The sequence below is a fragment of the Manis javanica genome, chromosome 9 (genome assembly GCF_040802235.1).
Source record: "Manis javanica isolate MJ-LG chromosome 9, MJ_LKY, whole genome shotgun sequence".
NCBI lineage: Eukaryota > Metazoa > Chordata > Mammalia > Pholidota > Manidae > Manis > Manis javanica.
The window spans coordinates 117,679,791-117,691,691 of NC_133164.1; positions in this window are offsets into that span (position 1 = coordinate 117,679,791).

Genomic DNA, 11,901 nt, shown 5'->3' on the forward strand with positions numbered 1-11,901 from the left:
TCAATTTACTAAAATTGTAAGTTTACTTGATATGTAGACTTCAGAAAATTACCTGCTTTTACTAAAACTCATTTCTAAACTGTAAAGTAGAGTATGTAGAGTTAACTAGTGTGTAGCCATCCTAGAACAGAACAGGACTGTATATCTGGTCTTTACCAATTCAGTATGAAAAACTGCTTTGCAGCCAAGGAACCCCTTGTTGAAGATGATGCAGTATAGACATTAAAGTCTCACACAGTCTGGGTTTCTGAGTAAGTATGTAGAGCAGAGCTTCACACCCACTTACCTTAGCTGCACATAAACAATAAGTAAGAGATAAAACACTGTGTATTAAGCCAGTGGAGTTGGATTTAATCTATCATTGATATATATATATATATATATATATGATCACTAATATGTATTTATAATAATTATATCTCCCTCATAAGATTATTGAGTGAATATGTAATACATTTAAAGCAATAGAATGCCTGCACGGCACTTTAAAAGGTTTGTGACTTATGATTATCATTGCCATTATTGTTAGTAGTTCCTCTTTATTCACTACTCCTGAGAAGCAGCCACAAGAAGATACAGGAAGAGGGAACAAATGAGATTAATGAGTAAAAGAAAATTTTAAAAGGAGAACATGCAAATTAAACTGGTTGTATATATGTTCTTGATGGTGGCATACGAAAGTTAGCCTCTACGTCCAACATATTAGCTTAAATTTCTTACATTACACAAGCCCTCAAAAAGAGTGAATTGCAAGACAGATGGGGTAGAAACAATGTATGAACCTATTGTAATTCAAAGAAAAAATCAACTGATCAGCTTTAATTAAAGCAGCTACACAGAAATGAAGGGATATACACTCTCCTCTCATCAACACATAGAATATAGGTTAGAAATATAAATAGGTCATTCAGCTGTGAACACAGACAAACTTATTCTAAAATCTATGTGGAAAGACACAAACTAGGATAATTAAAACAATCTTGAAATGGAAGAATGAAGTGGGAGGAATCCCTGAACTCAATACTATAGTTAACAATATAGCTATAGTAATCAAAACAGTGTAGTATTGGCAGTGAGGTAGATGCAAAAATCAATGAAACAGACACAGAATAGAAAATTGAAAAGTAGATCCACACAAATGTGCTTAAATGATATCTGACATAGATGCAAAAGCAATTCAAGAGAGAAAGAATAGTCATTCAACAAATGGCACTGGTGCAATTGAACATCCACAGACAGACAAACAAATTAACCTTTACATTTTACTTAAAAATAAATTCAAAATGGATCACAGAGTTAAATGTCAAGCGTTATGCTGTAAGACTCTTTAGAAAAAAACAGGAGAAAAACTTTGGTCTAAGGCTAGGCAAAAAAGATCTCAGAAGTGACACTAAAATCATAATAAAATAGGAAAAACTGTAAAGTTGTATCTAAGCAAAATTTTTAAAATTTGCTTTGCAAAAGGCCCTGTTAGTATGGAAAGACAAGTTGCAAACTGGAGGAAATATTTGCAAACCACATAACTGACACAGAGTATCCAGAATATATAAAAGTTCTCAGAACTTAACAGTAAAAATAATAGCAAGTCCATTTAGCAAATGGGCACAAGACATGAACAGACATTTTACCAAACAGGATGTAGAGAAGACATAAATAAACACATGAGAAGATAATCGGTTTCTTGGGCCAGCAAGAAATACAAGTTAAGATCACAAAGCCTTTCAAGTTAGTGACACCACCAAATGCTGACAAGGATGCAGAGAAACTGGATCCTGCACCTGAGTGGTATGAATGTGAAATTGCACAGCCACCTGGGGAAACAGTGTAGCCATTTCTTGTAACACTAAACATGCAATGACCATATGACCAACAAATTATACAATTTTGCATTTATCCCAGATAAGTAAAACCATGCAAAAGCCTCACACTAATGTTCATAGCAACTTTGTAATAAGCAAAAGCCAGAAGCCAAATGTCCTCAGCTGTTAAGTAGTTAACTGCTTGTACCACCTCCATAGCATCAAATATTTCTCAATTATAAAATAGAACAAGCTATTGATACAGGTGACAGCCTGGATGAATTTCTTGAGAATTATCCTGAGTGAAAAACACCAATCTCTGCATATTGCATTGTTTCTTATACAACACACTTATAGGAGAGCAGATTTGTGGTTGTCAATGATTAAGAATGGAGTTAGAGGCTTGGGAGGGATGTAACTGTGGTACAAACAGCAACATAAGGGATCTTTTTGGTGTTGGAACTGGCCCATACCTTGACTGTGGTTAAAACTGCATGTGTAGTAAAATGGTACAGAACTACATACACACATACACTAATGAGGATAAGTAAAATAGCGTTAGGGAGTTAGTGGATTGCATCAATGTCAATAACTTGATTGTAATATTTTACTATAGTTTAGCAAGATTAGTTAAGAAGGTTATCTACTGCAGAATCAAGTCCTCTTAAAAGGAATAATAAAAACAATCAAATTATTTGAAAAAGAGTGGACATTTTTTATATCAAGACAGCTTTTTATACAGAATGAGCATGTTTTTCAGCTATGCCCCCTTGTGTCCAAACTCAGTACTTATTTTCAACACTAAGCAAATTAGGAAGTGCTGTGACATGGGGTAGATTATAATTAATCTGTATCCAGTTTTCGTTTCTCTTAAAACCATTGTTACTTGCTTTCCAAATATGGAAATGATTTGTTGCCTGGTTAAGCTTAGGATAAGCCTAAATAGTTACCATTTTTACAGGAAATTAGTAGAGATATTTTTCTTAATGTTTTATTTAAGATTCTCACAATTATATCTGCCATTGTCATGGAAAATATCTTTTATCCATGTGGTATCAAACATATTATATTGAAATATAAATATATTGAAAATAAAAGTATCCTGACCTCTGATGATGAATTTGTGTGTAATAGCAGAGGTCAATTTTTAGGTGAAACAAATGTAGAATTATTTACTCGTTTGATCACAGTATAAATATGCCTTTACAAAGTATGTCAGCAGGAGGTGAGCTGGAAAGGCCATCTGCAGAAATATGGCTAATATGTAAATTTTACTGTTTCAGAGAGCTTATTTCTTATAAATGCAGAAAACCATGCTCCTACACCTAGTCTCTTTCCCTAAACCCTGTGGATGTTTCCATTGCTCAGACAGAGCTGATCTCACTCAGTGGGCCAGTGGTGCACTTCACCTCTCCTTTGGATGCTTGACCTGTCATCTGAATGTTTATGTCCCCACGTGACCCTCCAAATTCCTATGTTGAGGGCCCAGTGCTTGGTGTGGTAGTATTAGGAGGTGGAGCCTTGGGGGTGCTTAGGTCATGAGGGTGAAGCATTCAGGAATGGGATCGGTGCACCTGTGAAAGAGGCCCCCGAGAGCTCCCTTGCCCCTCCCACCATGTGGGAGCACTGGCTGTGAGCCAGGAAGAGGCCCTCACCCCTCCATGCTGGCACCCTGATCACCAGTGTGCAGCCTCCATAACTGTGCAGTATTTCTGTTGTTTAAAAGCCACCCAGTCTGTGGTATTTTATTACAGCAGCCTGATGGGGTAAGACACTGACAGTTCCATGGAGGTGGTAGGAGGCTGCGCTACATCATGATCTAAACGTTGCAGTTTGTGGCTGTTCCCCCTCCTGTACCCCTCAACACAGACTGCACACCCTGTCCTTACACAGACCTGCCCCTGCATATACTGACCTGCCCTACACAAACAGCTCTCTGCAGCACCCCAATCCTCAGCACAGAAGAAAGAGGCTCCTCCCTTCGTTTCCTGGGCATCCACCAGCCTGCTTTTTGGTGATCTTTTTCCTGACAGGAACCCCTTGGTTTTTATTTTACCAGTTTTCACTTAGCTAACAGAGTAAGGATTAGGTACCATGGAGTCGGGTTTGTGCCACAATCTGTACCTCTGGAGGCAGCTGCGTTTGCCCTGCACCCTCAACTTGAATCAGTTGGGTGGCTATTCGATCTGGTAATTCCACAAGCAGATGCATTTAACTCATACCCTCTACTCCCAAATTGCATAGAATCTTTTCAATTTGAAGGATGATTCTCAACTTGGAGCAGCCGTGGCTGCAAAATTTCTGTTGTAGAGGGGACTAGAGGCCATATTTGGTTGAGAGGAATGGGCTAGGCCGATGAAACAGCTAAGGAATTTCTCTGGACTCATTTTTCCATAACACACTTACTTGAGGATGGAGATGGAGACCCTGAGGGAGCGAGAGTGCCCTCAGCCTTTGTGGCACAATTAGCCTTGCAAAGGACACGGCTTCCCTCTGCGGTTCATAGTGCCTTTCACTGTTTGCTGCTTTAACTGGGTTCAGTCTGTGGTTGGTAGGCATCTGAGCTCCTCTTCTGGACTGTGGTCATTCTGTAGTTCTGGAGACAAGGTTGAGGGCGGGACCCAGCTAAATCTGCTGCTTGGTGCATTCACAACACCCTCTCCTGTTGTGCTTTCTTTTGGTTCTTTTATAAAAATTCAGGGAATAAGATAAAAAAGTTTATCTACTAAATCTTAAATACTGTCATCCTTCCCCATTTGTTTGTCTTGTGCTTTAATCCCTGGGCAGAGTGCAGTCTTGTCCAAGGGAAGAAGAGAGGAGTTGCCCGCCCCCCCACCCGCCTCCTTTGAGATATAGTTGACATAAAACATTGTGAAAATTTAAGGCTTATAACCTGTTGATCTGATACATTTATATAGTGCAATATGCTTACCACCTCAGGGTTGGTTAACACCCTGTCTCATTGCAGTTATCATTTCTTTCTTGCAGTAGGAACAATTTACATCTAATCTCTTAGCAACCTTGAAGTTTATAATACATTATTATTGTCTATAATCACTATGCCATGCATTAGATCTCCAGGACTTATTTACCTACAAGTTCCAAGTTTGTGCCCTGAAACATCTCCCCAACTCCCCCATTCCCCAGCCCCTGGTAATCAACATTCTACTCTGTGTTTTTGAGCTCAGGTTTTTCAAAAAGATTCCACATATAAGTGATATCAGGAGCTGTCTTTCTTAATTGCTTTTTAATGTTTTTTTGGTTTTTGGTTTTCAGTGGAATGCACGGAGCTGTTGGAGAGCTGGGGAGGAATGGTTGAAGGGGGCAGACCCGGGTCTGCTCATGCATAGTGAATTCATAATCCTAAATGGAGCTTGTCACCCTGAGGTTAGCTCATTGGCTCAATATCATTCCATTGATTCTGCCTACTCTTTCCAGGATCTGTGCAGAGCTACCATTTTATTTGAGAAATACTGCTCAGCATGGCTTAGAGCTGATCAACTTTGCTGGGGTGTTGAGGGGGTGGTTTGTCCACAGAAATCTGCTCTTTCAAAGTTGTGCTGTGTTTTACTGGAGAGTCACAGAGTTGGTACTTGTTCTTCCAGATAAAATCTTTCTCTAAATAACCACCCAATAATGTGTGGTTAGAGATGAGTGACAGGATATAATGAGAAGGTTTGTTTGCTCAACCACTGGATTTCTTTTTTCCTAAGGAGGAAATATAGAACTAAATAATTCATGTGACAGTACTGACTCCCACACTATTGATTATAATCGTCATCGTCAATTTGCTGTCCCTCCAGCCATCCCTACAGGTTATTACTTACCGATTGCGGTATTATTTGCTGCCAGGATTCCATTTTTAAAAATAAGTGTAAACAACAGGAGGAAATTTTTAGCACACCAGAGAGTTCCTTTCCCCTTGAAAATAACAAGCTGTATCTCTTGTTTTTTAATTAATCCAAAGCTGAGGGCTGATCCTAAAATTTCAAATAGGATCAAAATGAGTGCCAAATGATGACAGAAATAATTGCATAAAGAGAAGAAAGTTATGAGAATTAATTTGTTTATGATTTAAGACAAATGCCAGAGTAATCAAATACTGATCATTGTTCTTGACAAAAGACAAATTAAATGAAATATTTATTAGTTGGGCTATAAAATAACAATAATCTATTTTATTATAAGGTAAGGCTCTTTGTAGAGAGAGAAAATGAAATATAGCAAGATATAAAATTCCTTATCATTTATTAACAATTAGGAGACTTTTAGTTAAATATTAAGGAATTACCTTGAAGAGTTTTCTTTTCCTCTTCAGAAGGCTGAGGAAATTCTATTTATCCTATTTCAGTACCTGGGATAATAAGCTATGAAACAAGTCAGTGTACCAATCCACAGACATTATCAACAGGAAAAAAGAACTGTTATACCATACAACAAAAATATCATTTGTGCTGAATACAAAGGGAGTACTAGGAGATCCTTTTTATTTTTTAAAAAATGCTTAGTTTGGAATAAACTGTCTATTCTAAGTCACACAAGCAGCCAGAATATTAACAATTTATAATCCCAGATTACCTTGGAACTGGGTCCAAAGCTTGTAAATGGAAGCTTCTCACAATTATTCTAGTACTTGTGACATGTATTTTCTTACCCTCAAAATTATTACTAAGGTAAAATTTTAGCACTATCAATTTAAGATGGCTTAAAGAGACCACGAATACAGAGCCCTACACTGACAAACACGAAGGCAGCAGGAACCCTGGTCTCGCTCCCCAGGGTGGGCACCCAGAGGTTAGGTGCTTGTCCTGGTTTCTGTCCTCCCACAGCTGAAGAATTGCCTTACAATGTTCACCACACGCTATTAGAATTTTCCCATGAATATAGTTGTATCCCGCCTCAATATATTAGAGGTCTCTAATATTTAAATCTTTCTTTTTTTAAATTCTAGTTACTAAAAATAACATTTGATGTATAGCAGATGATGAATACAGCCTAGTTCAATCGAATGCAATTCAAATTACCTACCTTTATATGATTCAGGCTTTTTAAATAAAATAAACTGAATTGTTCATCTGTTTTTTGTGCCTAATCATAGGCATGGCCAAACACACACACACACGCCCCACAACCCAGACACTCTTTATATATCACTCTGGTTCACATTGAGTTTAACTACTTATATCCGTTTGGTTCTCTCTTAAAGAATGAAATTCATTCTGAATTGCTTAACAAATTACAGACCCCCTCCTGGCAAGCTTTGCCCATCATTTAGCATTCCTACAGCATTTTGGATTTGCTAAGTGCTTTATAATAAGTTTTATTCTCCTGGCTGTTATGCTTTTGATGAGGAACCATATTTCAAATGTACTTTATTACCTTCTGGTTGCTTCTATACATCACTAAGGAGGAGAAATAAGGAATCTAGTGGGATGTCCTTGTACAATATTACTTTTAGAGTTTTATTCAGAGTATTAATATTTCAACCAAGTGGAAAACTTTGGAATAAATAGTATAATGTGAATTAAATCACCATTACTTCCCCATAGTTTAGATTTATTATTATTCATGGGAAACTGCTGAGCTTTCTCTAGGGCACTCAACTTTCTAAAGCCAACTTTTGCTGAATCAGAGTTGTCAGTAAATCACTGATCCACACTGACGATTTTTCACATTCTATGACTTTTTTTCTTCTTTTATATCACATGATGGACTCTGGGCCCCTTGAAATAGTCATATTTCATTTTCAACTAAAAAATAACCTGGGTAGATAAGAGTGTTCATTTAGATTTCTCTGGGCTTTCACTAAGTATACTGTTTCAGAAATACATCAGTTAGGAATCATGATGCCTTTAGCATTTTTCAGCATCATTTGTGTGTATATTACTCAGATTAATATTTCAGGAATTCAGAAGTAGTAAACAGAGTAATATGATAAACTCACATTGCAAATCTATGACCAGCGTTGATTGCTGTTTGTACAATATTATTCACCATTACTTTCAACCATAAACCCTTCAGACTGTGCATACTAATTCACTTATTATTAGCAACACATTGATTCATCACCTCCCTTGATTCATTCTCTGATCTTGAATTTCTTTCCCTACTACCAATGCTCATTTAAATCCCAACAGTCATTTCATAGCCATTTTCACTTCAGGAGCCTGCCCCAACCACTGCAATCCATAGATTTCTTCAGAAGAATTAGAATAGAAGTCTTGCACCTGAGTCTGGCTTAAGTGTGTACTGTTCCTGTGACACTAGACACATCATTTATTTCAATAAGCTTCAGATAATTCATTTGTAAAAGGGGATGATAATTATACCTATTTGTCAATAATTATACAGTTATTCTAAAATGAAATAATTAAAAAATTACATCAAAAGTTCTAAGGTATAAGTTGTTTTAAATTTCCACAAGCTACTGTTACTACACATGGAGTCTATGCCTGTCATCTGGAAGTTGAATAACATCTTGGTTCCGGTTTGTCTTACCTCCTGGAATAGATTGCAAGCTTTGTGAGGCTAAATAACATGTGAGGAAATTCTATTGTTTTGTACAGCATGTAGTATGGTGCTAGTCATACACCTTATTGAATACAATTTGATTAAAGATGGATTGGTGCTTTCTAATTACTTAACTAGATGACTAAGTAGATTAACAAATGGACTTAACTTGATGGATCTCATTTGACATTTCATTACTTTTAAGAGAGTTTCTTTCTAGAACAAAACATTGGAGGAGTAAATAAACAGACAAAACAGACATACTCTTTTTGTGTTGGAAATGAAACATTTTAAGATAAAGCAGTAATAAAGAAATCACTGAAGAGACTACATTATTTTTAAGATTAGTGATACTCCAATATATACTAAGTGATGGTAGTCAGACATTATTTAAATACTTTCCTGAAAGAATGTAATGAGTAAGTGTATGCTGATATAATTTTCCAAGTTGAACAAAAGGGATGAAACTTTCAATCTTTAGTCATGGCTTTTGAACATAACTTATTCATTATTAATGGCAGACATCTTTTTTCAAGTTTCCATGAATCAACTTTGTTCAAACCTTTCATGTGCATCTTTGATATCATTTTTTGCTTCCCATAAAGCTATTTTGTTTCTAAGTTACTTGAGATATAGTACTTCTAAAAATCCATGTGTAATGCTGCCATAGTACATTTATCCAAAGCCATAATGTATATTTCTATTGTATTTATTAAAAAATTCTTTGGATGTTTACTCAAGATTATCACAATGAAACAAGAATTTACTATAATGCTTACTCTGTTTTTTCCCCATTTATTTTGAAATTTACCACACCTACATGAAAGTTGAAAGAATAGTATAATTGGTGATTCTAGGTAGAGACATGATACCCACATGCCTTTTACTTAGAATGACCAGTTGTAAACATTTAGCCACATTTGCTTCAAATATTTGTCTCTCTAAACATATATATGTGGTGTGTGTATGTGTTTTCCTAGAACATGCAAAACTGACTTAAAGCAGAACGACTTGGGTCCAAGCCGTATGCTGTCCCTTCTCCCTTTGTATGGGACAGCACTCCACTAGAGACTGAGAAGTTCCTCTTCTGTCACTGTTCTTCTGTAATCTGCTGTTAGACAGTCTAGTTTCCAAGGGGAGAAGCAGCTTTTGATCACAGAAGCACGATCATCTGGACATGAACTGCACCCGGTGACTACAGGAAGGCGGAGCGGGCTCTCCCGCACAGATGCGCTTTCCGGCTTTCTGCCTTACATTACTAACTGGACATCTTGGTAGACATTTTATATTTTAAACCAGTTTTACTAGACACAAAAACTTGTTTTACATTAGCTAGTGTAGAACAAAGAAGCAAAACTGTGAATATACTTTGGTATTTTATATTTCATTTTCTATGCAAATGATGCACGAGGATGAAAACAGAAAGCCTGGCACTTCCGTGCTCGTGCCTCCCCATCACGCTCGGGTCCAGCAGCAGGGCTGGTTTCAGTCCGCTGAGCCATTGCTCATCTCTTGAGGACAGATGTTAGAATGAAGACAGAGGTATATGATCCCACCTGGATGGAACCGACTTTATTGTTTACAAGAATAAAAACCACTTTCCTGAGACTGCTACTCCTGTGCTGGCCCAGCGAGGCCAAGGGGTCCTGATGGAGCGACGGAAGCATGTCATGCATGCTCTTGTGCCATATTTGGCCTCTGAATGCGCACAAGAAAAATCACAAAAAAATACAGCTTTTCTCAAAGGCACTGAAACTTTTACTTTCCTAATAATCATTTAAACCATTGGTTCACAACTTGGAGCACACATCAAAGTCAGCTGGGGATAGGTTTTTTTCTCTCTGTTCTGGCTTCAAATAGAAGTGCACCTAAGACCAACTAAATGGATTTTCTAGGACTTACGTATATATTTTGTAAATCATGTGAGGCAATCTATGCTCGTGCAATTCTGAGAAGCACTACTGCTAAAGGATCCCTGACTTAAAATACGGGAATTATTACCACAAAGGCTAACAATTTTGGTCTGACATTTTCAAAAGAGCTAATTATTTATTTTTCAGTAGTATTTGCAGGATGGAAAATATTTGGTTACCTTAGTGTTTCCAAAGTTCTTGACCTGTAAACTGTTAATTTTAATAACTGTATATATTTGAGGATTTTAGATCCTAAATAATATAAAAATCTTCCATGTTAAAACAAAGTCTGTGACTCTAATGATAATTATCTCACTTATTGCTCAATCAGTAAGTATGTAGATAGTTTTGGAACATTAAAATCTTCAATCAAAATAGCATACACTTGATTTAAAAAGTCTGAAAACTTTAGAACGCTAGTGAAAAACACATTATATAAATACAATACATATTAAATTAGTCATTCATTCATTCTACATATATTTTTTGAATGTATACTTATGTCAAGCATATTATGGGATCTGGGGATATAACCTTTAAGAACAAGATAAGTTTATGATCATTCAGAGCTTACATTTAGTGCATTTTTGAGGGGGGAAGTATGTGGTAAACAATACGTAATGTAAAGAAGTGCATTGAGAATTGGAGATTATACTATCAACAACTGACAGGAATAGATTATACTAAGTGTGGTAATTTGGGTGCAAGGGGTTTATTATATGGTTATCCTGGAAACTAAGCTACCTAATTAGTCTTTCATGAACATGTGATTTAAATTATGTCCAAAAATAAGGTGAATTTTGTGAATGTTTTACTCCTTCCAAAATAATGTCCTGTAAGAAAAGGGAGTCACCTTTTATGTAACTAAAAACCCTTCAAATTATTTTAAGCCACTCTCTGAATGATTTGATTTATATCAATAAAGTATTGTTTGGAGATGTCAGATGATCTTAAAATCTTAATAATGCCAATTCAGAATGTTATAAAGTTTCCCTGACAGTTTAAGAATAAAATGGAGACAAAGGAATTTAACACATTTATTACACATATTATTTCTTGTGTGTACAACCTCCAACTTTTAAATATTAAATTGCCACTTTATTAGTCATTAAAATATAAGCATTTACTGTACTTTTGACTGGGTTCTTAACCATTTGGTATAGAATTTCTAGTGATAGATAAAACTTATTTACATACTGTGGTGTATCAAACAGCTTGGAAGAAGATCCTCATTACATATATCTCGAAGTGACAGTATTGATGAAGACAAGTGATACAAAGATTCATGGGAAAAATTTGAATGAGTGGAAAATATCCTGTTACTATATATTCTTCTGTTTCACTGGGCTGCTCCATCAATGCAACTAAAATTTATCATGTTACAAGTTGGATTTTTTTTTGTCGAGAGAAGGGACAGTCATAAACATCGGCATGGAGACAGCTCTAGTGCTTACGTTTGTGGCCTCACATTATCTGTCTCAGAAGTCAACTGAATACCAAAGGTTGTCCATCTTATGTTAAAATATTTTCAATGTGGGAACTCTGAACCTTCCAGGATAGCCCATTCTCTATGGTGACTTTTATAGAGTGTTCCTCACCTCAAACTGCACTGCACACCCCGGTCATGCCCACCTACACTGCTGGCACAGGTGCAGACATGCTGCATAAGTCCAACCTCT